Raw genomic sequence first — 24,832 nt, 5'->3', positions numbered from 1 at the left:
TCCACCCCCAGGGAGGATGGCCACGCTGCAATCCCTTCTCCTCCATTCTCCTCTCGGGATCTTGGGCACGCACGCACATGCACTGGGCATGAGTTTAAGTCACAAGGTCTGGGACTCGAACTACGGTCGACTACATGGGAGTCCAGCGACATAGCTATTACACTAACTGCTAGTCTCTGCAAGTTTCTTAATGTAATTACATCAATCACTTTCTGATAAACCATTATACTATTGCCCAAACCCCTGGATCAATCCAGGATCCCTAGAAGAACAAATTCTGATCAGAACCTACACATAGTAAATTCACCAAGGTAAAGATTCTCTGAGGCTTCTTCTGGTCAGCTAGTCAAATGGTGTTTCCAAGCAACACAATAACTTGAAATACACCTTCTATTCAAATTCTATCAGCATTTTTTCTGTTTCTTTTTTGCTTGTTTGTTTTTCAGGTTTTTACCATAGGGTGCATGAGCTCATTGAGAGGGAAAATGAGAAATCACCCCCCGGGGGATGGCCAAAACACAATCCCTTCTCTTCCATTCTCCTCTCAGGATTTTTTCGCATGCATGCATATGTGCCTGGCATAATTTTCAAGCTACTGGCTGTAGTATTCAAACCACGTTTGGCCATGTGGTAATTCAGTACCTTAACCACCACACCCTCTGCTGGCCCTTTCTTTTCCTTTTTTTATTAGTTGCCAGAGGGCATGTGTACTCACCATAGGGAGAGGAGGGGGTAAGAGAGAGAGCACCCCCCAGTGAACATGGTCACACTGCAATTCTTCCTCCTCTATTCTCCATCCAGTCAGAATTTGGGGCCTGCAAACACACATGCCCGGTGGGTCTCTCAAGCCACTAGGGCCAGGATTCAAACAATAATCAGCCATTTAGGATCCAGCTAACATAGGCACAGTACTTAACCACTAAATTCCATTGGGACTTATTAGTGCCTGAATCTAAAATCCAGACAGGTAACTCTACCAAATTTCTCTTAAAGCTATCCTTCCTCTTCAACCCTCTTCTACTTGAGTGGAACCACAGTACGAAAAACCTACATAATGATAAAAACAATGGAATTTGGAGTTAGACCAAGGTTGATTTCTTTTTTTTTAGAGAGAGGTTTTTGCTATAGGGTGGGTGTGTTCACGAGAGAGAGAGACAGACAGAAAGTGAGAAATCACACCTCACACACAGGAATGGCCACACCACAATCCCTTCTTCTCCAGTCTCCTCTCAGGATTTTGGGCATGCGCACACACATGCCTGGCATGAGTTTGAAGCTGCTGGGTCCAGGACTTGAACCATGGTTGACTGACTATATGGGAGTCCAGTAACGTAAACATTATAGCATCTGCTGGTCCCCAATATTTTAACTCTACCACAAAGTAGCTGTGTGACCTTGGACAGACACTTAAATACAAAACTCCACATTCTTATAAAATGGGACAAACACCTATAGCAATAGGCCAGTTATAAGGCTCATATGAGATAATTCATTCAACAAAAAATTAAGATGCAAAATGTGATACCGTGCTAGATGCTAGATGTGACAGGTACCTACTACTCTGCCTGACGCACAGTAAGCACTCAAGTAAATGTTATATATTACTTCCACGCAGTTCAGCAAATCTAAGACTAATAATATTAAACCCTATTATTTTATGTAATTCTAAGAATGAAAAAAAATTGCCAATTAAACAATGACAGTACTTGTAAGACATAATCCTGACTTCTGGTGTTAAAAAAATTTAAAAAGTAGATATTAAAATTTATTAGGCCCAGCCTTGATGATGCAGTTGGCAGCATGCTGAACTGCAGTGCTAAAAGCCACATGGCTGACCACAGGTTCAGATCACCAACTCAGTTGACCTGAAACACACCAGGTGAGTGTCTTAGCTAAAAGGCTAGGCAAAGGGGATCTCAGTGTGATGAGACCTATCAAGGGTACTTCTCTCTTTCTCTTTCTCAAGTACTCTCTATATCAGAAAAGTTTAGAGAGGTAAGCTTTGAAGTTGGCTTTTCTTCACAAAGATACTGTTAACTAATCATTATCTAATATACCATTGAGATCTGCAGAGAGAAATAATCTTAACTGCAGATATATTGCTCTTACTACATGTCAGGCACTTTTCATATTTTGACTCAATCTTATAACAGTCTTATAAGTACTATTGTCTTTATTTCACTGATGAGGCAACTGAAGCACAGAAAGATTAAGTGACTTATCTGAAGTAACTTGGCTAGTAAGTTAGCAGAGCTAGAACATGAACCTAGGCAGTCTGGTTTCAGAGTCTGTTCTGTGTGTGTGTGTTAATAATATACTAGTATATGATACAAATAATGAGTAATTAATCACGGTGATTGTGTTGACTCAGCCACTAACCAACTCATTTGACCTGAATTACTTAACCTTTCCAGACTTCATTTCCCACTTAAGAATAAAAGGGAATTGGGCTAAATAACCTCTGAAGTTCCTTAGAGGTTTAACATTCCATTATCTATAATCTAGAAGCCAAGAGCCACAACTGTGGCATAGCAAGAGCTATGTCTACTTTCACCTTCCTCTTTTAACCTTACGCCTATAACTCATCACCTTTTTCTTATGACTCATCTTCATAAGGTCCTCATTTACTAGCTGGCTTGTCCAGTAGGAGTCACACTGACACCTTGAGGGAAATACAAATTAACGGAGGTGGACTATATCACACTCTTACTGCCTCAAATCATGCAGATTAAGACCTAGAACTAAAAGCCCAGCCATTACTTTAACACGGAACAGGTCAAACCACCTAAATACATGGGTACTTGATGGGTTTATTCAGTTTTCATAAACAGTGTATAGGAATTAGTTTGGGCTCTTACAATCTCAGCTCTGCTATCCACAATTAGTGGTATCAACATAATCAGTTACTTAATGGTCCTAAAACTCCATCTCTGAGCCAGCCCACGACATGGGTAATGTGGCTGGATCCCACATGGCTGACTGACCCTGACTAATCCTGGCAGCTTGAGAAACACACTTACCGTGTTCGCGCATGCACGCACGCACACGCATGTACCCACAATCCCAAGAGGAGAGAGAGAAGGAAAAGAGACCCCCTGGGGGGTGCTTTCTCACTTTCTCTCTTTTTCTTTCTCTCTCTCTCTTCAGGGAGTACAAGTGCCCTCTGGCAAATTAAAAAAAAGAAACTCAGTTTCCCCATCTATAAATCTACCTAGACAGTTTGCTATAAGGAGAAATGTTTATAAAGTGCTTACCACAGTGCCTGACAAGAGTTACGCACTCAGAAAAATCACAGTTGCTGTCATTGCCTCTACTATACCATTGCTGATATTTATAATTTCTATATAAAAGCAAAATCTCCATAGCCTGCCAGACTTTATTTAAAATTCTTGCTCTACCTAACTACTAGGTATATTGCCTTGAGGAAACTAATGTCTTTAAGCCTAGATTTCCTCAACAGTAAAATGGAGAAAATTAATCATCTATCCTGAAAAACCATTGTGAAGATAAAATGAGATATGTAAAGCATCTGACGCCCTGTTCCTGACTGCTCAGTAAACACCCATGCCTTTCTCCTTAATGGCAAGTGGATTACACTTCCATTAATTCAATTCAAAGGAAAAAGGAGAGTGCATGCAGGGATCAGAAGAAATCCTGGGAAGCCAACATTCTTTCTCTATTGTCTTTCTGCTATGAGGCGAATACCAGAGAATCCTCACCCAGGGAATTTCTTTATGCTCTTATGTACTTCATAAAACTTCATAAAATGATAGAGCCTTTTTTCAAGCCATCACAAAACTTTCTGAAATAAGCCCTGGAATCTAAGGTAGCAGCACTCAAAGTGTGGTACAAAGACCATAAGGGGTCCTCAAAACCCTTTCAGGGAACCCAAGGAGTCAAAACTAATTTCATAATAATACTACAACTTTGTTACATTTTTCACTTATTCTATACAAAGGAGCATTCCAGAGGCTACATGAAAAGTGACATCATATCTGTGATTGCCAGTAGGTATGCTTGTATACTGTTTTAACTTCTCAGTTTTAATTCCTAATACATCAATAGACATTACAATTTTAAATAATTCAGAGTTTCAAGTGGTCTTGAAACCAGTTAGAGAACTACTGCTCTAAAGTATAGAAAGAAACCCATAAGGCATATGGATTCCTAAGTACCAATTTCACCTAGATAAGTAACACTCACACAATGATCTAAACACTTGCCACTTTATGATTACCTTTCAGTCCTTCAATCTTCCAAAAATCACATATTCACTAATTATTTATGAATTGACAGTGACTCTTCTAATCCATTCTGTTGCTTATAAGAGAAAAAAATACCTAAATATGGGTAATTAAAATTGAGGTTTATTCAGAGGCAAGCCCTGTAACCTTAGTAATTAAGAGAGACAAATGCCACATGGCTGACCATGATTCAAGCAAACTAGCAGCTTCAAAAACATGCCAGATGTGTGTGCATGGGTGCCCAACAGGATGGAGAAATGGGGAAGAAGCAGTCCCCATTTCAGAAGCCTGAAATGCCACAGCAAGCTGGAGCCACCAGAGTAATGGAGGGAGAAGTTTCACTCACAGCACTGAGAAGCAATCAGCTGAAGAAGCAGCTGTAGACCCTCCAACAAAGCCTACAAAGATCTCCAACTCTGGATTTGCCATCAGTAGTCAGACTGCAAAGATAACACCAGCCACGTCCATCAAATTTAGATCAAGTAAGCCTAAAGAAACTATTCGAACTCTTGGTCCAAAACCTTTTCTGTAGCAGCGGCTTTTACTGAAGATGAAGATAAATGAACCAAAGGAAATGCCTCAGAAGCAAAGATGAAGGTGAGGAATATAGAAGGGATATGCCCACATAAGCCGGATCAAACTCCTCAATAAAGGAAAGCACAGGTTTTCTGATAACCAGAAGCTATGGGAGTGGAATCTCATCCTGCTTGTTAGGTCGGAGGCCTGGGCAGCTTGGATGTGGGGATGGACACCATGCCACAGTCGGCTGATGCAACCCACATCTAGTCTGTCATCACACCTGTGTTGCATTCAGATCTAACCAGGATATAGCACATGGCGCTCTATTCTGCACACAGCACCAGACCTTACATGGCATAGTAGTCTGCTCTCCCTTTACCATACATGGACTGTTTCTACCTCTAAGACACTCTCCCTCCCTACCCTTATAAAAATCACTAAATCTCGCCCTAGGGAGCGTCTTCTCTGCCCCTTCTCTCTCTCTCTCTCTCTGTCAGACCAGCGAACCTCACCCAGGAGTGTTCCCAATAAAGGCTCTACATTTCTAGTTTCTTGTGTGGCTGGCCCATTCCTTACATTTGGTGCTGAAACCCGGGAGGAGCTTTGTGTCCCATAGTCCCCATGAGGGCCTCTCCTCCCCTGAACCAGGAATCGACCTGCAAACCGCTGACTAAACACCTGCCCTGGCCTTTTGAGTGTAAGTCCGCTTGCCCATGGTTTCCAGGACTCAAACCTCTGGGTTCCCTGTCCCAAAACACAGCTGTGTCAGGGTCCCCTCCAACTCCTGGAGCTCAGGTGATTGTGGAGACGTCTCAATCCCCTGCTGCCCATCCCCCAATCTGCTCCGTGAGAGCAAAAAGAGATCTGGGACACCTCTCCCTTTTCCATTCACTTGAGTCCCAGACACAATGGGTAATATTGAGTCTGTCACTGAGTCTAAGATGCCCCTAGGCTGTCTGCTCTGTAACCTCACCAAATCAGGACTTGCTCAGGATCTCCACCACAAGCAGCTGATACTCCATTCCACTGTGGTCTGACTACAATATGTTACGGACAATGGGTCCAAATGGCCTCCTGAGGGAACTTGATTACAATACTCTCACTGACTTGGATAACTATTGCCGAAAAGTAGGCAAATGGTCGGAGGTTCTATATGCCCAAGCCTTTTGGGATCTGTGCTCCCACCCCTCCCCCTGCAACTCCTACACTATTGCCCAAGTCCTTCTTGCAACCAGACCCCCACAATTTAAGACCAAACCTTTCCTAGAGGCCGATCTCTCTCCTATAGACGAATCACACAAAACTCTTACCTCACCCTCCTTCCCACTCACCCCCAAAGTCCCCCACCATACCACTTCGGCACCGCCAGTCCCAGTCCCCCCCACTGCTCTCCTACCTTCACTGCCACCTCTTCCTCCTCCTCCATGTCCTTCACTCCCATCCCCTCCTCACCCGTCTCCAGTTAGTTCACATACCTGCTCACATTCTCACCCTTCTCCCACCCCTTCCCCCAGTTCTAACCTTCTCTGTCCTCTCTGGGAAGTGGAGGGAACGGAGGTTATAGTCAGCATCCACATTCCCTTCTTTTTCTAAGATCTATCACAAATAGAAAAAAGACTTGGTTCTTTCTCTGCTGACCTCACAGCTTTTATCAAAGAGTTCCGCTATCTTACTCAGGCTTATAATCTTACTTGGCATGACCTCTATGTAATCCTGTCCTCCACCCTTACTGTGGATGAGAGAGAACGAGTCCAGGCTACAGCCCAAGAACATGCCAACCAAGCTTGCCTAGTCGACATGACTCTACCAGTTGGACAAGCAGCTGTTCCTATTACCGACCCTCAATGGGACTATCAGGTAGGAAACTCTGGCCCCAAAAAACTGAGACTACATGATCCAGTGCCTCCTGGCTGAAATGCAGGCTGTCTCTAACAAAACTGTCAATTTTGACAAACTCCGGGAAATCACCTAGGGGGCAGATGAAAACCCAGCTGTGTTCCTCAATCGCCTTACAGAGGTCTTAACCCTTTATACACAGTTACACCCTGCTTCACCGGCTGGGGCCACAGTTTTGGCATCTCACTTTATTACCCAGTCAGCGCCTGATATTTGTAAGAAACTTAAACGGGCAAAGGATGGCCCTAAATGGCATTTAAGGTTTACAATGCCCAGGAGGAAGCAGCTGAGGCTGAACGCCAAGCCCGCCTTCGCCACAAGGTGGCACTCCAAACCCAGGCCCTAGTAGCAGCCCTGAGGCTAGTGGCCCCCACAGGGGCACAAGAATGGGGTTTCCTCATCTAAGTCTGTTACCCTGGAATCATGCTTCAAGTGCAGGAACACAGGCCACTGGGCTCAACAATGCCCTTGCCCCGATCGTCCACCAAGCCATGCCCTAAGTGCAAACAGCCTAGTCACTGAGAAACTGACTGCTCAATGGTGAATTATCCCCAGCACCTCTACACAGGGGACAAGTCAGTCAGGTGTCCCCTCTTGGGAGCTGTTGGGGCTAGCTGCCAACTGAAGAGGCCCAGACTCAAAGACCCCCATCACCCTTGCTGAGCCGAGGATAACATTACAGGTAGCAGGTAAGTCCATCTCCTTTCTTGTGGACACAGGGGTTACCTACTCCGTCCCATTCGGAGTGACTTTTTCCTTCTCAGATCTTGGTCATAGGAATAGATGGCACACCCTCCTGCCCAGCTCGGACAGGCACCCTAGCCTGCCATATAGATGGACTAACTTTCTCACACTCCTTCCTTCCTAGTTATGCCATCATGCCCAGTCCCCCTCCTGGGCAGAGACATCCTTCACCAATTGGGAGCTACCCTCCAACTTCCAGCTGCAGCCCCTGCCACTCACTTTCTCCTCCCTCTCATCTGCTCATTCATTGCCTCTGACCTCTCTGGCTCTCCCTCCTTCCCTCTTCCCCCTGAAGAAGTTAACCCTGTTGTCTGGGACACTTCTGAACTGGTTGTGGTCTCCCATCACACTCCAATTCTTATTTGTCTGAAGGACCCCACCAAGTTTCCCTCCCAACCCCAATTCCCTATCTCTGAAACACACCGTAAGAGCCTTAAGCCTATTATCACCCAACTTCTCACTCGCAGACTCTTCATTCCTACAGACTCTCCAATCCGCAAGCGGTCAGGGCCTACCACCTAGTTCAGGACCTCCACCTCATCAATGAGGCGGTCATTCCTCTCCATCCAACTCATACATCCTCCTGTCCCACATTCCACCAAACACCACTCATTTCACAGTCTTTAACTTCAAGGATGCCTTTTTCACTATCCCCCTCCACTCAGACTCCTACTTCCTGCTTGCTTTCACCTAGTAGGACTCCAATTCACACTCTGCCCAACAGCTTCCCTGGACAGTAGTTCCCCAGGGCTTCCAAGACAGTCCCCACCTCTTTGCCCAGGCTCTCGCTGGAGACTTTGCATCTTGCCCAGTTGCCCCCAGCACCCTCTTACAGTATGTAGACGATCTCCTCCTCTGCAGACCGTCTCTCTTCCTCCCTCCCTCCCCCCTTACTCGCATCCTCACTCTCTCAAAGGTCTAACGAGTCAGTATCTACACTGATTTCAAATACACCTCCCTTATTGACCATTCTCACTCTGCCCTCACTATTAAGGGCTTGCCAGTCATTAATGCTACTTTTACAACAAAACTCCTAGAGGCCCTCCAGCACCCAACAGAGGTCGCTATAGTCCACTGACGGAGCCACCAGGGCTCAAGGAACCCAGTGGTGATCAGTAACTCCCAGGCCAATGCAGGAGACCATAGCCTCATGCTTAACTCCCCACCCCCTTCTTAAACTCTTCGGCTAAATCTCTTTATTCCAACAAAGAACGGGCAAACCTCCTCTCACACGGGGGGAACAGCTGGGGAAAAGAGGTGGATTTTCCTCCATAACAAAATTGCTCTCCCCCAACAACAGGCCTCTGCCATCCTCACAGAAGTCCACCAGTCTCTACACATTGGCCCAAAAGCACTGTTCCGCTTCTTTGAGGCCCTCTTTCACTGTCCAGGACTCCACAAGGCCCTTTGGCATATACATTAGACATGCTCCACCTGCTCAGCCATCAGCCCCCAAGGTGGCCTACACCCTTGTGTCACCACTCACCAACTCCACGGCCACCAACCAGGAGAGGACTGGCAGGTTGACTTCACTCATAAACCCAGACAAAAAACCTTCTGATACCTCCTTTCTCTAGTAGACACCTTTTCAGGTTGGATTGAGGCCTACCCTGCTTCAAAGGAGATGTCCAACATAGTCACAACTGTTCTCCTGGAGCACATAATACTGTGCTTTGGCCTTCCAACAACCATCCAGTCCAACAACAGGTCAGCCTTCACTTCCAGAGTCATCTAACTGGTCTCTGAATCCCTCAAAATTCCCTGAAAACTCCACATCCCTTATCACCCCAAATTCTCAGGTAAGGTTGAAAGGGCCAGTAGCTTTCTAAAGGATTATCTCACCAAACTCTCTATAGCTCTGTCTCTCCTGGCCTGAGCTCCTCCCCCTAGCCCTCACTCACCTGCATGTGGCTCCCGGAAATCCCATGAGCCTAAGCCCATCTGAAATCCTATCCAGTAGGCCCTTTCCCATTAACCACGACCTCCTGGTCCAGTTTCACCCCCTCTCCTCATCTCTCCTCTGCCAGCTGCTCCATGAACATTCCAACCACATCCTCCCAACCCTCACTCCATCCACCTCAGTCTCAGAGTGCTTACCCGGCCCTCTCCAGCCAGGTGACAGCATGCTACTAAAAGAACTTCACCATCACTCGTTAGAACCTCACTGGATGGGTCCTCACACTGTCACACACACAACCCCCACAGTGGCTAAGCTCAAACAGGCACCCCCTTCCAGCCCCTGGAAGCCTCAGGTTTTGGGACCCACAAAACTTTGTCTCACCAGGTTTCCCCTGAAAACTCCTCGTTCTCCTACCCCTCCCCTTCTTCCCCCAAAGAGGCCTAAGCTCTAACCCCCTTTCACTGGTGTTTTTATAAACAAGAGTCCTGGATGTCTGCTGGTCACACCCACACTCACTTCCTGGCCACAGGGTAATGCCAACCACATGGTTGTCAGTCACATGTCTCCATCCCCATCTCCTTTGCCAAAATGCACTCAGGGATGGTCCAACCCAGCCCTTTGCTTTACCTTTGATCAGACCAAAGAATCCTGTCACAATTGATGGGTAGATACCCATGGGTTGCCCTTACAGTACCTGCCATACTCATGTCATATAACTAGACTCCCACAACAAACTACAAGACACTTACCTCCTTACCACCAATGGTCGAGGCTCTACCTCAGCATCAAAGACCCTTGGGGTAATAGGTGGAGTCTGGGGAAAAGTCTATCTCTGGGCCACCAGTTCCTCCCCATTAGGGGCCATCGGATCTACCAGACTTAAACAAGAGTAATCCCCAAAACCATTGACCAACTAACTAAAAGACCAATCAACAAACATTCAGAAACATGAAGTTTCCCTAAATCAACAAATACACGCTGGACAGGCTGGTAAGACGGACCCATTTTTCCGGCCACCCTTAGTCCAACAGGGAGCCTCCTCCTCAACTCCACAGGGATGGACAATTTCTCAGACTGCTTTCTCTGTGCCTACCTAGGCCAGGCTCCCCTCACAGCGGTTCCAATAACCCCTTTCACAAGTGCTTCCTGTACCACCTCACAGCCCTCCTTTAGCCCACTACAAAACATCCCATTGTTCAAAATACAGGTCAATTGAATCAGACAGCATGTTACACCAACAATGCCTCATCAGCTCTTCGGACACCTTGTGTAATCAGTCCATCCCAATCTCCTTTTTACTGTGTGCCCCTCCAGGCACCTTTTTTTTGGGTGTAACAACACCCTAACCAAACTAATCAGCTCCTCCTCCCCTTTCCCTTGTCTCTCAGTAACCCTAGTCCCACTGCTAACCCTGTACAGTCAGGCTGAATTCCTCTTGCTGGCCTTTCTCTCTTCCATGGACTCCCACACTAAAAGAGTGGTCTTCTTTCCCATCATAATAGGCATGTCACTAGCATCCTCCCTCATGGCCACCGGAATTGTTGGGGGAGGGGAGGTAGGAGGGTAGGAACATTAGCCCACAGCGTCTCCACCTCCCAAGACCTAGAGGAAAAACTCCAGCTAGCCACTGAGGCCTTGGCTGCCTCCCTGGCCAACTTCCAGTGACAAATCACTTCAGTCGTCCAGGTAGCTCTTCAAAACTGATGTGCCCTAGATCTACTGATGGCAGAAAAAGGGGGCACCTGTCTGTTCCTCAGGGAAGAATGCTGCTACTATGTCAACAAGGCAGGGCTGGGTGAACAAAACATCGATGTTCTCAGCCATCTAAGCAAAGAATTATAGCTCCAACCGCAACAGCCCACTTCTCTTTTCCCAGACTGGTGACAATCTACCCTCATCACGGGATTGCCCCTATTTTAGGACCATTAATTCTCATCTGCCTTCTCTTCATGCTTACACCCTGTTTCCTCAGGTTCCTCCGAAGCCGAATCCAAGAAGTTTCCCAGGTGGTTGTCAACCAAATGCTCCTCCATCCCTACACACATGTTCCCACCAAGGCCCCAGCCCCCAACTTCTCCTCTTCACCCCAACTCAACAGGAAGTAGTTAATGATCAAATGGCACCCTATAACACCAAAACAGTTGGGATGTTAGGCCAGAGGCCTGTGCAGCTTGGAATGTGGGGGTTGGACGCCATGCCACAGTCGGTTAATGCAACCCACATCTAGTCTGTCATCAGAACTGTGCTGCATTCAGATCTACGGCGCTCTCCTCTACACACGGCACTCTCCTCTGCACACGGCGCTCTACTCTGCACACGGCGCTCTCCTCTGCACACGGCACTCTACTCTGCACATGGCACTCTACTCTGCACACGGCACCCAACCTTACGTGACACAGTAGTCTGCTCTCCCCCGAAACTTTACCATACATGGACTGTTTCTACCTCTAAGACCCTCCCCCCCTCCCTATACCCTTATAAAAATCACTAAATCCCACCCATCAGACCAGTGTACCTTGCCCAGGAGCATTACCAATAAAGGTTCTGCATTTCTGTTTTCTTGCATGGTCAGCCCATTCCTTAGACTTCAAATGTCCATGACCAAGACAATTAAATAACGTGTTTTGAAATTGGGGTGTGGGGTGAGTATAAAGTTAAAAGGAACAGTTTCCTTTCTTAAAAGAATGGTATAAGACCATCTTTGGAGCCACTTTTTCACTTTATCATTTTCATTTTAAAGATTAAATGGTACACTAATAAATGAGAGTTTGAAATTAGAGGTAATTTGTGTTTTATATACAGATTTTAAGACATTACTAATTTTGCAGTTTCATGTGATTAGTTTCCAAAGGTTAAAAATAATAAATCAAAAATGGTACCTTTTTAAGAACTGCATATTTTTTTAGACACAGCTCTTAGCACATTAAGAGGGAAGCAAAATGTATTATCTATTTAAAACCATAAGCAGTTGGCTACTCTCTTAGCTACTCTCTTAACTTCCTCACTAGCTAAACTATCTGCCTCCCAGGAACAGCTTCATAGAGAGAGAGGGAGTGCAGTGTTGGAATGAAAATGTTACTGAACTATTGATAGAAAGTAAATTTAGATAAAATACTGCTTTTTTTTTTTCCTTATGGGCATTTGTTTGGTTTCAAGTCATCATAAAGTACATACTGCATTATCAGTGGATACAAAAACTTAGCTCTTTTTCAAAAAATAAATAAAATTTTGGGAACCAGCAGTTAGCGTAATGGCTATGTCGCTGGACTCCCACGTAGTCGACCGCGGTTCGTGTCCCGGACCCGGTGGCTTAAAACTCACGCCGGGCGCGTGTGCGTGCGTGCCCAAGATCCTGAGAGGAGAATGGAGGAGAAGGGATTGCGGCATGACCATCCCCCCTGGGGGGTGATTTCTCGCTTTCTGTCTCTATGTCTCTGTCTGTCTGGCGAGCGCACGCGCCCTACAGTGAAAATCTCTCAAATAAATAAATAAATAAATAAAATTTTTATGTAAACTGAATATTTGGTATTTTTTTCTTTTGAGAGAGATTTTTTTACTATACGATGCATGTGCTCACTAAAGAGAGAGACAGAAAGGGAGAACTCACCCCCGCCCTCAGGGAGGGATGGCCATGCAGCAATCCTTTCTCCATTCTCTCTTCATGATTTTGGGCACACATGCATACATGCACGGCATGAATTTCAAGCTGCACCAGGTCCGAGACTCAAACTGCAGTCAACCACATGAGAGACCATTGCAACCACCGGTGGCACCACTTTCTGATCCCTAAACTGAATATTTGAAATAGCCCACTTCACCCTAATAGGTCTTATCTACCTTCATTAGGCTTCAAAGAACAAGCATTTGCTACCAAAGTAAATCAGTATTTTGAATGTGCTTCTCTTGGTTTGGATTATTAACTAGCTCCTGTAAACATTTCCACCAGAACTTGAGGCAAATCATGAAAAATCCAAACCTTCACCAAATATTTCTATGTACATATATACTGTTTAAGCATTTGGTTATTTTTGTTTTTTAAAAGATATAAACACCAAAAAGAAAAATTTAACACTGTATGAAGATGGAAACAAGAGGGACTTTCTGTAACTTTGTATAAGTATTTTAAGTTACTAATTTATGAAATTCAATTGGGACTGATTTTACTGCAGGATTTCTTACTAGTACAATTACATGGCTTGTTTTACATATACATGTACTGACCGGTGGCCTCTCAAAAGCACACTGTAGGTACTGGAAAAGGAAAGAAAATACATCTTTAAGCATATTTTATGTATTCTCCTACCACATATACTTGTTAGATTTGTGTATCGTAGTGTGTTTTTCTATTTTTCTTTTACATATGAACTTCCTTTTTAATGTGGTAGTTAAAGACATGTTTACAAGCATGGCTGCAGACTAAAACATACACCTTGTAATGATTTCCCTGAAAAATCCTGCAAAGCTAAATTTGGAGTCAGCTTCAGACTATTACATTGTTGGTAACTTCTCACTAAGATTTTGTAATAGGTAGTCAATCCAAAGAAGCAGCACACATATATTCCTAACACTGTGTTCACTGCATTTAAGTTTACAGTAAGTCCCATGGAAAGATACACGTAACTACTAGTTTTTACATGATTTAATTGTATCAAGATACATGAATTTAACTTTTATATTGGCAAACCATCCATTTTTGTCCATTTTATTGTGTTTTAAAAATAATATCCCTCTCCTACACACTCTTCTCTTGACCCAAATGATATTAACCAAAGGTCAAGATGGGAGAAAAAAACAACTAAAATGAATGTCATTTTTTTTTTTAAAGAGAGATTTTTTGCTATAGGGCATGTGTGCTCACCGGAAAGAAAGAGACAGAAAGTGAAAAGTCACCTCCTATGTGGGACGGCCATGCTGCAATCCCTTCTCCTCTATTTTCCTCTTAGGATCTTGGGCACACACGCACACACGCCCAGTGTGAGTTCAAGCCCCTGAGTCCAGGACTCAAACCATGGTCGACTACGTTGGAGTCCAGCAACATAACTATTACACCATCTGCTGGCCCCCTAGATGAATGTCTTTACTAAAATGCCAATATATTTATCAAACTAAAAAAAAAAGAAGAAGAAAACTGAGGTTTAGGCCTGCCCTGGGGCCTGGTGATCAAGGGAGCTTGATCTCACACAGCGAACCAGGACGTTCAGGTTCTGGCCCCAGTGGACTGAAAAACATGCCAGACATGTACGTGTATGTGCCCAAAGTCCCAATAGGGTAAAGAGGTGAAAGGGAAGGGATTGCAGCATGGCTGTGGTCCATTGGGGTTGGTTCGTTCGTTCTCTCTCTCTCTCAAGTATACAAAAAAAAATTTTTAAAGATGAGGTTTAGGGCTGGCAGGTGGCATGGAGAGTAAGGTGATAGATTTCACATAGCTGACTACGTGGTTACAGTCCCAGAACTAGCAGCTTGAAAATCATTCTAGGTACATATCCATGCATGCCCAAAAATCCCAAGAGGACACCTGGAGAAGGTACCATGGTGTGGCCATCCCTCCTGCACATGTGCCCAAAATCCCAGAGGAGAAGGGAAGAGAAGAGATTGCAGTGTGGACATCCCCTCTGGGGGGGGGGGGGGTATTTCTTACTTTCTGTTTGTCTTTCCAGCAAGTGCACATGCCCTATAGCAAAACTCGCTCTTAAAAAAAATAAAAGTGCTATGTCCCTATATCTGTCTGGTATCGTTCCTTCTCCTTATAAACCCATCAGAAATCAATCACAGTGACCCTGCCTTAACAACTAATCCTAATCTTCATTCCATGGTCCAACATATCAATACCAAAGTTAGATTAAGTTTTTACCTTCTTAACCCTATCACAACCAAATCTCAACACATGAATTTTTGAGGGACATTCAGATCATAGCATTAATAGAACTGGATCTCAGATCTTAATTTTTGGTCTAAGGTCTTTCTAATACTATAAGTTATCCTCAATAAATAAGAAATTATTATATTTTATTAATATATTAACCCTCTTGTTTCAAAAAATACGAAAATCATAAACTATGTTTATACTTTCCTTTGACCTCTACCAAAGACACAATTTCAAAAAATTTTCTGACTAGTTCCTTTACATCCATACCTGCTTGGTGATAGAAAAACATAGGTTACTAAATTTCAGTCTGACTAAATAAATCAGACCTAAAGGTAAATAACATATTGTTTACACAAGTGGTTCAAATTTATAATAGTGTTTCAAGTCAAAGTAATGGAAATAAAAAGTAATGACCGATCTCTCAGTCTATAACAAATAGGTGGACCTCCTATAAATGTTTGTTGAACAAGTGAATTATTTTTTAAGACATTTGTTCATGAGCTTTGTCGACCCTTTTTTTTTTTTTTTTTTTTAAGCAATTTACTAGATAAAGAGAGACATGAAAAGGTACATGTGTGGGGAAAGAACCCTGGTTAATTCTGACAGTCACTCAGTTCTAAAGGCCAGTTCAATATAAGGCAACTCACAAATCAGCTTTAGCATTAGTTCATCTGGACAACTTGGAAAAGTCTTACAAACTTTTATTATGGCACATTCCTATCCAAAATAAAAAAGGAAAAGGCTTACTATGTACTTTCAACTTATAGGGGGAAGGTCTTCAAAATATTCATGAAAAAACTATGCATGAATTTAAAAAACGTTTGTGCCAAAATAAATTCACACTTTAATTTCATTTCTCATAAACTTTTGAAATCCTTACTTATGATATATATTAAATGTATACTTATTTATAAATTATACCCATTTACAATTATGTATATTACATAGAATTTTTTAAATAGAAGTTCTTTTAAAGAATTATTGATTTAATTTTATTTATTTTTTTATTTTAATTTGACCAGAGAGAGACACAGAGAGAGAAAGAGAGGGTAAATGAGAAAACAAGCCGTCAGGTCCAGGACTTGAACTTTGGTCAGCAATGTGGGAGTGTCCAGTGCCTTAACCACCACACCACCTGCTGGTCCCCAGTACTAACCTGGCCCGACCCTGTTTAGCTTCCAAGATCAGAGATTGGGCATATTCAGGGTGGTATGGCCGTAGACTAAACAGAAGTTTCAAAAAGGTTAGATGAGGGTGGGTCTATGGCCAAGTCCATGAGACCTTAGCATTGGGCCAAGGCCAAGGCCAAGGCCAAGGCCAACCAACCAAAACCCAAGGATTTCTAAATTAAAAACCTTAAGTTTGAATGGAACCAGCAGTTAGCGTAATGGCTATGTTGCTGGACTCCCACGGAGGCAACCGTGGTTCGCGTCCCGGACCTGGTGGCTTAAAACTCACTCCGGGCGCATGTGCGTGCGTGCCCAAGATCCCGAGAGGAGAGTGGAGGAGTAGGAACTGCGGCGTGACCATCCCCCCTGGAGGGTGATTTCTCGCTTTCTGTCTGTATGTCTCTCTCTGTCTGTCTGGCGAGCACATGCACCCTATAGCAAAAACCTCTCCAAAAAAAAGAAACCCTTAAGTTTGAAGAAACAACCCTTGGAATGCAGGAATATACTTGCAAACTCTCCCTCAGGTGAGAGACTGATAATCAAAATATATTGAAAACTCAAGCTGCTGACCTGGAAAAAAAATCCAATTAAAAGATGGGCAAATAAGCTGAACAGACAACTCTCCAAGGAAGACGTATGAACAGCCAAAAAGCATATTAAAAAAAATCTTCAACATCCCTTATCATAAGGGAGATGCAAATCAAAACCACAATGAGATACCATCTAGCCCCAGTCAGAATGGCTAAGATTTAAAAAATAAAGAATGATTAGTGTTGGTGAGGCTGTGGTGAAAAGGGAACTCGTACAATATAGACCTAATGTTCACACTCTATGTCAGAAACTCAAAGCCTGAAAGGCATAAAAGCACGGATAGCAACGACAGATTCCAGAAACAGTATGGGAGGAGGCAGAAAATGGGAGGCTAAGGGACAAAAAAATCCAGAAAATTATCTGTTGATAAAAATGTCTATGGTAATCTCTTTGATTGGACTAACATATATAGGGTATTCATACTAGGAAAATTCATTTTCAATGTTGTAAAGATATACAGTGATAGAACGTAAAAAATAAAATAGGTAAAACAAGGATAAACTTTTTGTTTTTGCTATAGGGCACATGCACTTTACAAGAGACACGGGGGCTAGTGAGAAAGCACTCCCCGGGGCGGGGGTGGGGAGTGGATGGCTATGCTGAAATCCCATCTTTATTCTTCTCTCAGGATTTTGGGCACACAAACACACACATCCAGCATGTTTTTTAAGTTGCCAGGTCCAGCACTTCCTGTACAGTCAGCCATGTGAGATCCAGCTGCCTTAACCAGCAGCTAGCCCACAATTAAATAAATTTTTAATTTTCCATTTACAAAGAGTACACAAATATTTTTCCCTCTTTAAAAAATTATCAATGCTTTTAGAAAAAAAGTTTAATTATTTTTTAAACTTGGTTAACATTCTATGATATAGTATCTTTCTTTTTTTAAAAGAGATTTTTGCTATAGGGCACGTGCACATGACAGAGAAACAGAAATGAAGAAATCACCCCAAGGGGGGGATGGCCACATTGCAATCCCTTCTCCATTCTCCTCTTGGGATTTTGGGCATGCACACATAAGCGCCTGGCATGAATTCTAAGTTGCCAGGTCCAGGACTTGAACCACAGTGAACTACATGGAAGTGTGGCAACATAACCATTATGCCATCTGCTGGTCCCCCTATGATACAGTATTTCAAAGATCTGGTTGAAAGTTACAGATTCAGTTGATTTTGAAACTTAATTATAACGGCTATAAGCTGGGAAACAGATCTCACAAAGGCAGACTGTTCACATTCTCACTGTGGAAGACAATGGATATAAAACCCTATTTCAAAGAGTCATCTTGACAATTCTGAAATTTTTTGGCAAGCTTCTTGTCAGCTCTATTTAAGTATCACTGTTTTGTTTTATTTATGCAGTAATGTGGCTGACAAAAAGCTAGTACTACAATTGTTAGCACTATCGCTTTCTTCTTATTCACTTTTGCTTGCATTATTGACATTACTGTTTGTTTGTTTTCATTCCCAAAGGTACATGTGCTCACCAGAGACATAGTGTCCCTCAATAGGGTGTGGTCATAATATAAAACATGGGTTGTTTTTTTTTTTTTTTTTTGAAGCTTATTTATTTGTTTCTTCCATGACAGAGAAAGAGGGGCACCCCCAACATGGTCTTCATGATGCAGTCCACCCCAGTCTCCGCCAGCTCAGGCATACACACACACATGCCCAGTTCAGGGAGGCCTTGGGACTCAAAGAGTATACCTTTCCCAAATATGTCCAGTTGTATTACCACTGTACCACCACCTGCCTTATTGGTATTGTTACAGCTTCTTTATAGAAGTCTTTTTAAGTAATAGGTTTAGTTTAGTTAAAACTAATATTGGGGCCGGCAGGTGGCATGGTGGTTAAGGGTGCTGGACTCCCACATGGCCGATCACAGTTCAAGTCCCGGACCTGGCGGCAGCTTGCTTTCTTGTTTTCCTGCTTTCTCACTTTCTCTCTCTCTCTCTCTCTCTCACACACACACACACACACACACACACTCCATCCCCCTCTAATATGGATGTATGAATGAACGAATAAATGAATAAATAAATAAAGTTAAATTTTTAAAAAAAACTTGGTAATACTGAGTCAGATCCATGATCCTGTACTTAAGGCAGCAGGATCCCATGTGGTGGGCTTCGCAATTCAAGTCCTGAACTGGTGGCTTCAGAAAAACACTGGGCATAGGTACACGCATACCCAAAATTCTGACAGGGTAGAAAAACGGAGAAGGGATTGCATCATGACCATGTCCCATGGGGACTGTCCTTTTGGCAAGTGCATGTGCTCTCTCACAAAAATTTTTTTAAAAAGACATAATAGTTATAAATTTATTTAGCTATGAATTCATAACTGGATTAACTGCTATCTGCTGAAAATAAAGAAAGAAGAAAAACCCACTGGCAATCCTTCTGTTTCCCTCACAATACCTGTGTATGACCTCTTTAGCAAGAGTACTCCATCAATCCATTTATTAAGTATTAGTAAAACTTAATTTTTTCCTTTTCTTAAGCATAAAAACATATAAAATCAACTGTTACAATACTGTCTTCTCTTATTCCATGTTTTGGGTATACTCCATTGGGGCCTACAATGCAAATATACCTAAAATCTCTGAGCAGCACAACTCAGTCTCTCAAATGATTTTCATACTAGAACTGACTCTGAAGCCAAGACTAACTTTCCATGGTCACCCCAGGTCAAATAAGATTAAGTTCTTATGATGTGTGCTGTCACCCAAAAGCTGATCCAAAACTAACCTCCAATGATGGATAGACAAGGATAATCTTTCCAGTATACTTACCCTAACACATTTTACCAAGTTAATGAAAAGTTATAACTTGCTGTCTTTACAACATTCCTTTACTTATTTGTAAATGCCAGGCACCTCACTGACATAATCAGTTACAACTTGTCTCTTAAATATATTGCACTATACTTTCACATACAGAAATGCCTGAATGAATAAGTGTGGTTTGTGCCCCATCGGGTGGCCACATTGAAAATTTCAAACAAGTTCCAGCAAAGCAAGTTAACCCTATCTAATCAACCTAATACCACTGGGAAATTGAAGGCTAAAACACAAGTATTCTCTTGGGAGATCTCTGTACACGAAAATCACAATGTTACAACAACGTTTCATTATACTTGAAAATAAGAGAAGTATAATTTATTCAGAAGCTCTCTTTTCCCAAATCCTGCAGCAAAAAATTAATCCAAATCCATCGCTTTGTATTTAAGTTAAATAAAAGAGTTTTTCATTTGGTCAGCTTTCTATTAACAAATAAATGTATCAAAAATTCTTGAAGAAATATTCATTTAAAAAGATGCTATTAATGGTAGTCCTTTAAATTTTGTCTTCATATATAGCAACCAAATAAACTCCTAAAAAGCACATTTACAGGTGTGTCCTAGGATAACATGGAGTTTAGAGCCATCAAGTCCAATTCTCTAACAATAAAGATAAAGAAACTTAAAACCCAATAAGAAGTGATTTCATCAGGGTCACACAGTGTGTCCTAACTCTATGCTTACACATCCACGACTCAAGAGACTAGCCATATATATATATATATATACACAGAGACAGCCACATATAAATCCTAAACAAGTGGCTTAGCCTCTCTGGACCGTCCTTTCCTTGCCCAGAAAAAGGTATGTAATCATCAAATTTTCTTTCAGCCATAAAATCCTGTAATTTAGAGACCTCGTTATTTATTATCTAATGCTCTGCTTCAGTATCTTACAAAACTACTGTATAGGCTAAAAAAAATTATTCCTGGCTCCTGAGAAACACAAGACCCTAAGGAAGAAAACACAGGTCAGCAGATTAAGGCACCAAATACATTTGCTTCTTTCACTGATATTCAGTAAAATATTAACATAGCATACTAGTTTATTTGGTTTAAAGTGGTCTAAGTTAATTTTGATTAATCAATTACAGAGCTCTACAATATACAATCACTGATTCTAAATTGTGTTTATTGACATTCCATTTATATATATATATATATGCACCAAGATTTACATTCAAATAGATTACTGGAAGCAGGAATACTCTCTGCTTATTTGTATTCTTTGTATAAACAACTCACAAAGGGATCAAATAGATCTTCTTACACGGTTTCTCCATGTTGCTCTATTCTTCTATATTTTTTATTGTGTCTATGAAGACTGATCTCCACAACTATTTTTTTCTTATTATAAGAGGGTGCATGCACTCACTGGAGAGAAAAAGGGGGAACCCTCCAAGTGGCATGATTACACTGCAATCCTCTTTCCTCCATTCCTTCTTCCTGTCAGGAATGAACAGGCATATGTGCTGTGAGCATTTCAAGCCACTCAGGTCAGAATTCCAACCACAACTGGCCATGTGAAATCTGGCTCACCATGCACAGCACTTAACCAACTGTGCCCTGGGGCCAGGTCTTCCCAACTTATTTTTAAAGTAAAAACTTAGTAATTTTCAGGATATTGATGGGTTGCTAGCATTAATTAATTGCAACAACCCAAGGAATAAAAACCACTAAATATTAAACTAAAAACTTATTCACTTGGTCTAGCCATGATAGCACACACCAGACACTGCTTAGCAGGCTGAAGTCAGTCACACCGGAGGCCCAGGTTCAATTCCTAACCCATCCTAACAGCTCAGAGCAGTGGCACAGACATGCAGTCCCAGCTACTTGGAGGCTAAGGCAGAAAGATTAAGACATAGTGAGATCCAGTCTTAAAAACACACACAAACATATGTACACACAAACACACACACACACACACTTAGGAACTAGAATGGACCTTAAAAAGCTCTGGCCTGGGGCCAGCAGGTGGTGGTGGTGGTTGAGGTACTAGACTACCACATGGCAGATCACAGTTTGAGTCCCAGACTGGCGGCTTGCTTTCTCACTTTTTCTGTCTCTCTCCCTCTCTGGTGAGTGCAGATGCCCTATAGCAAATTTTAAAATAATAATAACAAGTAAAATTAAATAAATAATTGTTTTAAAATAGCTCAGGTCCTATATTCTTATTTTACAGAAGAGGAAAGCATCCTGAGAAGGCAAAAAGACTGTCCCCAGGGTATCATGACTAACATATATAAGACCCAGCACTTACAACATGTCATTGTATATATGTATTGCATATAATTAAATATTACATGTAATTATAGACATAAAACAAACATTTTACCTTCTATCTAATGCTCTGCTTATTTCAAGTAATATTTAATATACCAAAAAACATAAAAACCAAATAAGCTGAATAGTTCACACTGGTTCATAGCATAGGAAAGCAACCTAGGCTGGAAATGAGGGCAAAAACACTACTTGCTTGAAAAACAAATCCAAGCATCTGTTCTACTAAGTGTTTTAAGAGTGTCATCTTCATGTAAAAGATATGAATGCACTATGAGGTCCTTTGCTCTGGTAAAGACGGACAGATCTTTTATGAAAGTCCTTTTTCCCCAAAGTTTTTAAGCTGCTAAAATCTCTGGACTCTAAAGATTCTTACTTATATTTCTTACCCATTTTTAAAGGAATAACACCAACTCTAAAGAAATAATACACAACACAAAGACCAAAAAACATAAAAACCAAATAAGCTGAATAGTTCACACTGGTTCATAGCATAGGAAAGCAACCTAGGGCTGGAAATGAGGGCAAAAACACTACTTGCTTGAAAAACAAATCCAAGCATCTGTTCTACTAAGTGTTTTAAGAGTGTCATCTTCATGTAAAAGATATGAATGCACTATGAGGTCCTTTGCTCTGGTAAAGACGGACAGATCTTTTATGAAAGTCCTTTTTCCCCAAAGTTTTTAAGCTGCTAAAATCTCTGGACTCTAAAGATTCTTACTTATATTTCTTACCCATTTTTAAAGGAATAACACCAACTCTAAAGAAATAATACACAACACAAAGATTCCAACACTACAAAAATTTCTTTAATGTTCCAACTTACAAAGAAAAGTGTCCCATATTTCATGTTGCCTACCAAACCATGAGTGTATGCAGATCAGGAGTCTCATAATAAGGATTGCAGAATCAAATTTCAATTATCCACAATACATGAGTTTTTCAAAAAAATAAATGTATGATTGGCCTAAAGAAGAAACTAAAGTCACACATACACTAACAAATGTTGTCCCTCTGACCAACCATTTAGAAACAGTAACCAAATGGACGTTGTGAATGGGGATTCCCAGAAATCACTGTTACTCTAGCCAAAAAGCTGACATTACAAATCAAGAGGTAATCGCATTTTCAAACTAAATCTTAGGCTTCCCTTTCCAGTCCCAGATACTCCAAATTAATACAATTCTATGAAACAGTTAAGTGTTGAAATGCTTAAGATGAATCACAGTGCACATCCAGCTACTATTCTTTCTGCCCAAATCAGGTATCCCACACTACATAACAAGCATAGGATGTGCTTCAGCTTGCTTGTGTCCTCTGCCTCTATGAAGAACTAGCAGTGGTGCTGAAAATTACTATGAGAAAAATGAAAGAGCAATACTCTTTTCTTTCAATAAAAACCATAATCTGGACTCTAGCCAAGGTCTTAAAACTGACCAAATGTTATTAGAAACAATAAATCAACAACTCTACAGGCTGAAAAATTAGTCCCTTATTTCATTCTTACAAAATGTGGCCAGAAAATACTATAAGAAAATTAAGTGGCAAGAAAACACTAATAATTCTAGGCCTTTTGTTTCTGATAATAATCAAATATGGTATGTCACAAGTTAATTAGTTTTATAGTCTTCAAGATTCTGTTTAACCTATCTACATCCCTTCCCCACTGTTCATTTATGACAATGGCTATATGAAAAAAATGAATTCACTGCTATTGCCTAAACATCCTATCACTAAACATATAAAAATTAAATAGAGAAGTAAAATAGTTGAAAACATAAAATCTAGCTAGCATATATGTGTTCATATTGATTTTACAGTCTTTGTTCCTGCACATAACATAGATGTGAATTCCTGGAGGTAACAGATTAAGTCTCTTTCTCTATCCAGGAGCTGGACAAAATAACCTATTACAATACTTAAAACCATTTAGGTATCTTACTTTATAAACATATAAATGGGCTCATTATCTTCACTTTCCCCGGTATTAAATGTGAGATTCCTTATCACTATCTTTCAAACACCCTACAAAGCTGTTTACACAGAAACTGGGAGGGAGGAGGGAGCATGATTTCTGTAATACACAGGTAAGGTACATTGTTTACACTATAGTAATTTGCTCCCTAGCTGACAAAAACTTAGCAGAAAACCTGAACATTTCAATAATGCTCTTCCCTCCTTCCTCTTCTCTGCTTTCCAAAACAACAGAAAGAGCCAAAACCGAAGACTCCAATACTCTTGTACACTTCATGCAATCAAGTAAAAAGACAAGTCACTGATCAAAACAGAAAAGGTGAATGAATACAATACGTTTGCAAACTACCGATCTAACCACTGCTTACGTGATACAGATCGAAGTCAAGTTTCAACCCTTGTTAGAACGGCTTTGTCAACACGGGCAAGTGGGGGGAACAGCCAAAGGGCTCTGCGGAATGACGGAAATCACCGAGGGGCTTATCTCAGAAGAGGATTCCTCGGTGAGAGGTGAGCAGAGAGAAACAAGACCTAACCTTGGCGCGGGGGCGCTCGCCTGGTGGGGACGAGAGGTCAGGGTGAGCCTGGAGCAGAGGACTAGCGCGGAAACGCCGCGACCCCGGGTGCCTCGCACCCGCGACTCCCCCACCTGCAGCTCGCCGCCCACCACCGCTCCGCAGCCCGGGCCCCGGCTATGCCCTTCCTCCCGGCCGCCCGCATATCCGTTACCCCGGCGGCGGGGCTGCGGGGGAGGGGAAGGACGGCGGGCCCGGAGGGGGCCGGCCGCGGTTGGGATGCCGCAGTGGC

The 24,832-nt window shown here is 42.2% G+C and overlaps 1 protein-coding gene across 1 annotated transcript in view; it reads right to left on the bottom strand.

Annotated features, from left to right (window-relative positions):
* Positions 1-24,615, bottom strand: part of XPR1 (xenotropic and polytropic retrovirus receptor 1) — a gene marked incomplete in the record, with an annotated part of 233,170 nt that extends 208,555 nt beyond the window's left edge. The window contains 1 exon segment of the mRNA XM_014583954.2: positions 24,562-24,615.
* Positions 24,616-24,832: the final 217 nt, after the last annotated feature.

The sequence above is a fragment of the Tupaia chinensis genome, unplaced genomic scaffold (genome assembly GCF_000334495.1).
Source record: "Tupaia chinensis unplaced genomic scaffold, TupChi_1.0 Scaffold000074_1, whole genome shotgun sequence".
In the NCBI taxonomy this organism is placed as follows: domain Eukaryota; kingdom Metazoa; phylum Chordata; class Mammalia; order Scandentia; family Tupaiidae; genus Tupaia; species Tupaia belangeri.
This window is presented reverse-complemented; position numbering and strand designations above follow the sequence as displayed.